Source organism: Eleutherodactylus coqui, chromosome 1, assembly GCF_035609145.1.
Source record: "Eleutherodactylus coqui strain aEleCoq1 chromosome 1, aEleCoq1.hap1, whole genome shotgun sequence".
Classification (NCBI taxonomy): Eukaryota; Metazoa; Chordata; class Amphibia; order Anura; family Eleutherodactylidae; genus Eleutherodactylus; species Eleutherodactylus coqui.
The window spans coordinates 529777046-529786325 of NC_089837.1; the positions used below are offsets into that span (position 1 = coordinate 529777046).

General features: G+C 48.0%; 1 protein-coding gene across 1 annotated transcript in view; it reads right to left on the reverse strand.

Annotated features, from left to right (window-relative positions):
• The window catches only part of ARAP1 (ArfGAP with RhoGAP domain, ankyrin repeat and PH domain 1), a 168963-nt gene extending 160932 nt beyond the window's left edge, over positions 1–8031 (reverse strand). The window contains exon 1 of the mRNA XM_066588387.1: positions 7966–8031. The gene's annotated coding sequence lies outside the window, so the exon portion shown is untranslated. The remainder of the gene's footprint in view (positions 1–7965) is intronic.
• Between the last annotated feature and the right edge of the window lie 1249 nt (positions 8032–9280).

The window sequence follows — 9280 nt, forward strand, 5'->3', positions numbered from 1 at the left end:
CTAATATCACCCGTCAGTGACTGCCCTGTAATGTATAGCCCTCAGTGTCCGGCCTTGTCTGCAGAGCTGACGCTCTAATATCAGGACCTCAGTGACTGCTATGTACCATATAACCCTCAGTGTCCGGCCTTGTCTGCAGAGCTGACGCTCTAATATCAGGACCTCAGTGACTGCTATGTACCATATAACCCTCAGTGTCCGGCCTTGCCTGCAGAGCTGACGCTCTAATATCAGGACCTCAGTGAAAGCTATGTACTATATAACCCACAGTGTCCGGCCTTGTCTGCAGAACTGACGCTCTAATATCAGGACCTCAGTGACTGCTCTGTACTATATACCTCTCAGTATCCAGCCTCGTCTGCAGAGCTGACGCTCTAACATCACCCCTCAGTGACTGCTCTGTACTATATACAAAGTTTACTGCTAGGACCTTCCAAACTAATAGAGTTAAAAAATACCTTTTATTAAATTACTTAAAAAAGAAGAACAGAACACACACAAACAATAAAAAGAGGAGTTATGATATAATCAGACACCTGTGACTGGTGACCAAAAAAGAGTTCGAGTCGTAAATTTACGCTCGACTTGTGAGACAAAAACAATTGCCACTAGTATAGTATGAACAATGAAAAGCTGGAGTCATGCGATGAGACTCTGTTGGTGTAAATCATTGATCATAGTCCAAGTGAAGGTGATTCAGTCTAATAAGAGGACGAATCCCATACTTGGTCAGGTATAACACCGTGCGTCAAATAATGGAAATGACTAGCACGTGAAAAATTAGCTCATCAAGAGCGCGTCACCCAACGCGTTTCCCCCACCTAGTGGGTTCTTCAGGGGTTACAGTACGCTAATCCCAACTAATGTGTTGGGTCGTGGCTAAAGTCTAATTATGGAAACCACAAAGATGTCACAAATAGTGGATGGAAACTAGTGGTCGCCAGAGTATGGTCTGTTTGCGTCCATTTGCGGATGCAATGCACCGAGGAAATTAAGGTGCGTTGTAAATAACAGCAGACCAAAAAATAATTGACCCTAAGCGTGACGAAAAAATAGTCACACCTATGGTCAATAGAAGAGCATAACTATCCTCTAAGTACAAGAAAGGGGCAGGGAGATATATCCCAGACCCATAAGCCGTTAGATAGAGTCACGATCTACAGTCCCTATGGTCCTACAGATAGAGTATAACTACCTCTGTACTATATACCTCTCAGTATCCAGCCTCGTCTGCAGAGCTGACATTCTAATATCACCCGTCAGTGACTGCTCTGTACTATATACTCCTCAGTGTCTGGCCTTGTTTTCAGAGCTGACGCTCTAATATCCCCCCTCAGTGTCCGGCCTCGTCTGCAGAGCTAACGCTCTAATATTAGGACCTCAGTGACTGCTCTGTACTATATACCCCTCAGTGTCCGGCCTTGTCTGCAGAGCTGACGCTCTATGATCACCCCTCAGTGTCCAGCCTTGTCTACAGAGCTGACGCTCTAATATCATCCTTCAGTGTCCGGCCTTGTCTACAGAGATGACGCTCTATTATCACCCCTCAGTGACTGCTCTGTATTATATACCCCTCAGTGCCCGGCCTTGTCTGCAGAGCTGACGCTCTATTATCACCCCTCAGTGACTGCTCTGTACTACCCTGTTTCCCCGAAAATAAAACATACCCTGAAAATTTTTAAATGTTGTCCCGGCAGATATACATGTAAAAAAGAAATATCTTGAAGCAAAAATTAATATAAAACCCTGTCTTATTTTTGGGGAAACACGGTATATACCCCTTAGTATCCTTCTCTGCAGAGCTGACGCTCTAATATCATCCCTTAGTGACTGCCCTGTACTATTAACCTCTCAGTGTCCAGCCTTGTCTGCAGAGCTGACTCTCTAATATCACCCCTCAGTGACTGCTCTGTACTATATGCCTCTCAGTGTCTGGACTCGTCTGCAGAGCTGACGCTCTAATACCAGGAACTCAGTGACTACTCTGTACTATATTCGCCTCAGTTTCCGGCCTTGTCTGCAAAGCTGACGCTCAAATATCACCCATCAAAGACTGCCCTGTGCTATATACCCCTCCGTGTCCGGCCTTCTCTGCAGAGCTGACGCTCTAATATCACCCCTTAGTGACTTCCCTGTGTTCTATACCACTCAGTGTCCAGCCTCATCTGCACAGCTGACGCTCTAATACCTGGAACTCAGTGACTGCTCTGTGCTACTGACCCCTCAGTGCCCGGCCTTGTCTGCAGAGCTGACGCTCTAATATTAGGACCTCAGTGACTGCTCTGTACTATATACCCCTCAAGGTTGGGCCTCGTCTGCAGAGCTGACGCTCTAATATTAGGATCTCAGTGACTGCTCTGTACTATATACCCCTCAAGGTTGGGCCTTGTCTGCAGAGCTGACGCTCTAATATTAGGACCTCAGTGACTGCTCTGTACTATATACCCCTCAGTGCCCGGCCTTGTCTGCAGAGCTGACGCTCTAATATTAAGACCTCAGTGACTGCTCTGTACTATATACCCCTCAGTGTCCAGCCTTGTCTGCAGAGCTGACACTCTAATATCACCCCTCAGTGACTGCCCTATAATGTATACCTCTCAATGTCCGGCCTTATCTGCAGAGCTGACACTCCAATATCACCCCTCACTGATTGCTCTGTACTATATACCCCTCAATGTCCAGTCTTGTCTGCAGAGCTGACGCTCTAATATCACCCCTTAGTGACTTCCCTGTGTTCTATACCACTCAGTGTCCAGCCTCATCTGCAGAGCTGACGCTCTAATACCTGGAACTCAGTGACTGCTCTGTGCTACTGACCCCTCAGTGTCCGGCCTTGTCTGCAGAGCTGACGCTCTAATATTAGGATCTCAGTTACTGCTCTGTACTATATACCCCTCAAGGTTGGGCCTCGTCTGCAGAGCTGACGCTCTATTATCACCCCTCAGTGAGTGCCCTGAACTATATACCCCTTGGTGTCCGGCCTTGTCTGCAGAGCTGACGCTCTAATATCACCCCCAAGTGACTTCTCTGTACTATATACCCCTCAGGGTCCGGTCTTGTCTGCAGAGCTGACGCTCTAATATTAAGGCCTCAGTGACTGCTCTGTACTATATACCCCTCAGTGCCCGGCCTCGTCTGCAGAGCTGACGCTCTAATATTAGGATCTCAGTGACTGCTCTGTACTATATACCCCTCAAGGTTGGGCCTTGTCTGCAGAGCTGACGCTCTAATATTAGGATCTCAGTGACTGCTTTGTACTATATACCCCTCAAGGTTGGGCCTTGTCTGCAGAGCTGACGCTCTAATATTAGGGCCTCAGTGACTGCTCTGTACTATATACCCCTCAAGGTTGGGCCTCGTCTGCAGAGCTGACGCTCTAATATTAGGACCTCAGTGACTGCTCTGTACTATATACCCCTCAGTGCCCGGCCTTGTCTGCAGAGCTGACGCTCTAATATCAGGACCTCAGTCGCTGCTCTGTACTATATAGCCCTCAGTGTCCGGCCTTGTCTGCAGAGCTGACGCTCTAATATCACCCCCAAGTGACTGCTCTGTATTATATACCCCTCAGTGCCCGGCCTTGTCTGCAGAGCTGACACTCTAATATCACCCCTCAGTGACTGCCCTGTGCTATATACCCCTCAGTGCCCGGCCTTGTCCGCAGAGCTGACGCTCTAATATTAGGGCCTCAGTGACTGCTCTGTACTATATACCCCTCAGTGCCCGGCCTTGTCTGCAGAGCTGACGCTCTAATATCACCCCTCAGTGACTGCTCTGTACCATATACCCCTCAGTGCCCGGCCTTGTCTGCAGAGCTGACACTCTAATATCACCCCTCAGTGACTGCCCTGTGCTAAATACCCCTCAGTGCCCGGCCTTGTCTGCAGAGCTGACGCTCTAATATCAGGACCTCAGTCGCTGCTCTGTACTATATAGCCCTCAGTGTCCGGCCTTGTCTGCAGAGCTGACGCTCTAATATCACCCCCAAGTGACTGCTCTGTATTATATACCCCTCAGTGCCCGGCCTTGTCTGCAGAGCTGACACTCTAATATCACCCCTCAGTGACTGCCCTGTGCTATATACCCCTCAGTGCCCGGCCTTGTCCGCAGAGCTGACGCTCTAATATTAGGGCCTCAGTGACTGCTCTGTACTATATACCCCTCAGTGCCCGGCCTTGTCTGCAGAGCTGACGCTCTAATATCACCCCTCAGTGACTGCTCTGTACCATATACCCCTCAGTGCCCGGCCTTGTCCGCAGAGCTGACGCTCTAGTATTAGGACCTCAGTGACTGCTCTGTACTATATACCCCTCAGTGTTGGGCCTCATCTGCAGAGCTGACGCTCTAATATCACCCCCAAGTGACTACTCTGTACTACATACCCCCCCGTTTCTGGCCTTGTCTGCAGAGCTGATGCTCTAATATTAGGGCCTCAGTGACTGCTCTGTACTATATACCCCTCAGTGTCCGGCCTTGTCTGCAGAGCTGACTCTCTAATATCACCCCCAAGTGACTGCTCTGTATTATATACCCCTCAGTGCCCGGCCTTGTCTGCAGAGCTGACACTCTAATATCACCCCTCAGTGACTGCCCTGTGCTATATACCCCTCAGTGCCCGGCCTTGTCCGCAGAGCTGACGCTCTAATATCACCCCCAAGTGACTGCTCTGTATTATATACCCCTCAGTGCCCGGCCTTGTCCGCAGAGCTGACGCTCTAATATTAGGGCCTCAGTGACTGCTCTGTACTATATACCCCTCAGTGTCCGGCCTTGTCTGCAGAGCTGACGCTCTAATATCACCCCTTAGTGACTTCCCTGTGTTCTATACCACTCAGTGTCCAGCCTCATCTGCAGAGCTGACGCTCTAATACCTGGAACTCAGTGACTGCTCTGTGCTACTGACCCCTCAGTGCCCGGCCTTGTCTGCAGAGCTGACACTCTAATATCACCCCTCAGTGACTGCCCTGTGCTAAATACCCCTCAGTGCCCGGCCTTGTCTGCAGAGCTGACGCTCTAATATCAGGACCTCAGTCGCTGCTCTGTACTATATAGCCCTCAGTGTCCGGCCTTGTCTGCAGAGCTGACGCTCTAATATCACCCCCAAGTGACTGCTCTGTATTATATACCCCTCAGTGCCCGGCCTTGTCTGCAGAGCTGACACTCTAATATCACCCCTCAGTGACTGCCCTGTGCTATATACCCCTCAGTGCCCGGCCTTGTCCGCAGAGCTGACGCTCTAATATTAGGGCCTCAGTGACTGCTCTGTACTATATACCCCTCAGTGCCCGGCCTTGTCTGCAGAGCTGACGCTCTAATATCACCCCTCAGTGACTGCTCTGTACCATATACCCCTCAGTGCCCGGCCTTGTCCGCAGAGCTGACGCTCTAGTATTAGGACCTCAGTGACTGCTCTGTACTATATACCCCTCAGTGTTGGGCCTCATCTGCAGAGCTGACGCTCTAATATCACCCCCAAGTGACTACTCTGTACTACATACCCCCCCGTTTCTGGCCTTGTCTGCAGAGCTGATGCTCTAATATTAGGGCCTCAGTGACTGCTCTGTACTATATACCCCTCAGTGTCCGGCCTTGTCTGCAGAGCTGACTCTCTAATATCACCCCCAAGTGACTGCTCTGTATTATATACCCCTCAGTGCCCGGCCTTGTCTGCAGAGCTGACACTCTAATATCACCCCTCAGTGACTGCCCTGTGCTATATACCCCTCAGTGCCCGGCCTTGTCCGCAGAGCTGACGCTCTAATATCACCCCCAAGTGACTGCTCTGTATTATATACCCCTCAGTGCCCGGCCTTGTCCGCAGAGCTGACGCTCTAATATTAGGGCCTCAGTGACTGCTCTGTACTATATACCCCTCAGTGTCCGGCCTTGTCTGCAGAGCTGACGCTCTAATATCACCCCTTAGTGACTTCCCTGTGTTCTATACCACTCAGTGTCCAGCCTCATCTGCAGAGCTGACGCTCTAATACCTGGAACTCAGTGACTGCTCTGTGCTACTGACCCCTCAGTGCCCGGCCTTGTCTGCAGAGCTGACGCTCTAATATTAGGATCTCAGTTACTGCTCTGTACTATATACCCCTCAAGGTTGGGCCTCGTCTGCAGAGCTGACGCTCTATTATCACCCCTCAGTGAGTGCCCTGAACTATATACCCCTTGGTGTCCGGCCTTGCCTGCAAAGCTGACGCTCTAATATCACCCCCAAGTGACTTCTCTGTACTATATACCCCTCAGGGTCCGGTCTTGTCTGCAGAGCTGACGCTCTAATATTAGGGCCTCAGTGACTGCCCTGTACTATATACCCCTCAGTGTCTAGCCTTGTCTGCAGAGCTGACGCTCTAATATCACCCCTCAGTGACTGCCCTGTACTATATACCCCTCAGTGTCCGGCCTCGTCGGCAGAGCTAACGTTCTAATATCATCCCTCAGCGACTGCTCTGTACCATATACCTCTCAGTGTCCGGCCTTGTCTGCAGAGCTGACGCTCTAATATCACCCCTCAGTGACTGCCCTGTGCTATATACCCCTCAGTGCCCGGCCTTGTCTGCAGAGCTGACGCTCTAATATCACCCCTCAGTGACTGCCCTGTGCTATATACCCCTCAGTGCCCGGCCTTGTCTGCAGAGCTGACGCTCTAATATCACCCCTCAGTGACTGCTCTGTACTATATACCCCTCAGTGCCCGGCCCTGTCAGCAGAGCTGACGCTCTAATATCACCCCTCAGTGACTGCTCTGTACTATATACCTCTCAGTGTCTAGCCTTGTCTGCAGAGCTGACGCTCTAATATCACCCCTCAGTGACTGCTCTGTACCATATACCCCTCAGTGCCCGGCCTTGTCTGCAGAGCTGACGCTCTAATATCACCCCTCAGTGACTGCTCTGTACCATATACCCCTCAGTGCCCGGCCTTGTCAGCAGAGCTGACGCTCTAATATCACCCCTCAGTGACTGCTCTGTACCATATACCCCTCAGTGCCCGGCCTTGTCTGCAGAGCTGACGCTCTAATATCACCCCTCAGTGACTGCTCTGTACCATATACCCCTCAGTGCCCGGCCTTGTCTGCAGAGCTGACGCTCTAATATCACCACTCAGTGACTGCCCTGTGCTATATACCCCTCAGTGCCCGGCCTTGTCTGCAGAGCTGACGCTCTAATATTAAGACCTCAGTGACTGCTCTGTACTATATACCCCTCAGTGCCCGGCCTTGTCTGCAGAGCTGACGCTCTAATATTAGGACCTCAGTGACTGCTCTGTACTATATACCCCTCAGTGCCCGGCCTTGTCTGCAGAGCTGACGCTCTAATATCACCCCTCAGTGACTGCTCTGTACCATATACCCCTCAGTGCCCGGCCTTGTCAGCAGAGCTGACGCTCTAATATCACCCCTCAGTGACTGCTCTGTACTATATACCCCTCAGTGCCCGGCCTTGTCTGCAGAGCTGATGCTCTAATATTACCACTCAGTGACTGCTCTGTACTATATACCTCTCAGTGTCCGGCCTTGTCTGCAGAGCTGACGCTCTAATATCACCCCTCAGTGACTGCTCTGTACCATATACCCCTCAGTGCCCGGCCCTGTCAGCAGAGCTGACGCTCTAATATCATCCCTCAGTGACTGCTCTGTACTATATACCCCTCAGTGCCCGGCCTTGTCTGCAGAGCTGACGCTCTAATATCACCACTCAGTGACTGCTCTGTACTATATACCCCTCAGTGCCCGGCCTTGTCTGCAGAGCTGACGCTCTAATATCACCCCTCAGTAACTGCTCTGTACTATTAACCCCTCAGTGTCCAGCCTTGTCTGCAGAGCTGACGCTCTAATATCACCCCTCAGTAACTGCTGTGTACCATACACCCCTCAGTGTCCGACCTTGTCTGCAGAGCTGACACTTTATCAGCTGAGCCCTGTGCGCTGCCCTCCCGCTGTCCCGCAGAGCTCGCACTCACCCGGCAGCTGTTGTTGTCTGCACTCCTCCGCCTTCTTCCCGGGTGACTGGAATTAACCTCTTCAATGAATAGAATGTGAAAAAAAGTCTCTTTTTCCGGAATGTGATTGGTCATCAGGGGGTGGGGAGCGACACCTAGAGGCAGCAATGTATACTGCGCCCCCTGACCCTGCACTGCCTGAATGTGCCACACAGGGGCATACCCTGTAGATAGATAGATAGATAGATAGATAGATAGATATGAGATAAATTAGATAGATAGATAGGAGATAGATAGATGGATAGATATGAGATAAATTAGATAGATAGATATGAGATAGATAGATGGATAGATATGAGATAGATAGATAGATAGATAGATAGATAGATATGAGATAAATTGGATAGATAGATATGAGATAGATAGATAGATAGATAGATATGAGATAAATTAGATAGATAGATATGAGATAGATAGATGGATAGATATGAGATAGATAGATAGATAGATATGAGATAAATTGGATAGATAGATATGAGATAGATAGATAGATAGATAGATAGATAGATAGATAGATAGATAGATAGATAGATAGATAGATAGATAGAGAGATAGCAGATAGATAGATAGATATGACATAGATAGATAGATAGATACATAGATATGAGATAGATAGATAGATAAATAGGAGATAGATAGATATGAGATAGATAGATAGATAGATAGGAGATAGATAGATAGATATTAGATAAATAGATAGATATGACATAAGATAGATATGAGATAGATAGATAGATAGATAGATAGATAGGAGATAGATAGATAGAAGATAGATAGGAGATAGATAGATAGATAGATAGATAGGAGATAGATAGATAGATATTAGATAAATAGATAGATATGAGATAAGATACATATAAGATAGATTAGATAGATAGATAGGAGATAGATAGATAGATATGAGATAAATTAAATAGATAGATATGAGATAGATAGATATGAGATAGATAGATAGATAGATGATAGATAGATAGATAGATAGATAGATAGATAGATAGATAGATATGAGATAGATAGATAGATAGATATGAGATAGATAGATAGATAGATAGATGATAGATAGATAGATAGATAGATAGATAGATATGAGATAGATAGATAGATAGATATGAGATAAGATAGATATAAGATAGATTAGATAGATAGATAGATAGATAGATAGATAGATAGATAGATAGATAGGAGATAGATAGATAGATAGATATTAGATAGATATGAGATAAGATACATATAAGATAGATTAGATAGATAGATAGATAGATAGATAGGAGATAGA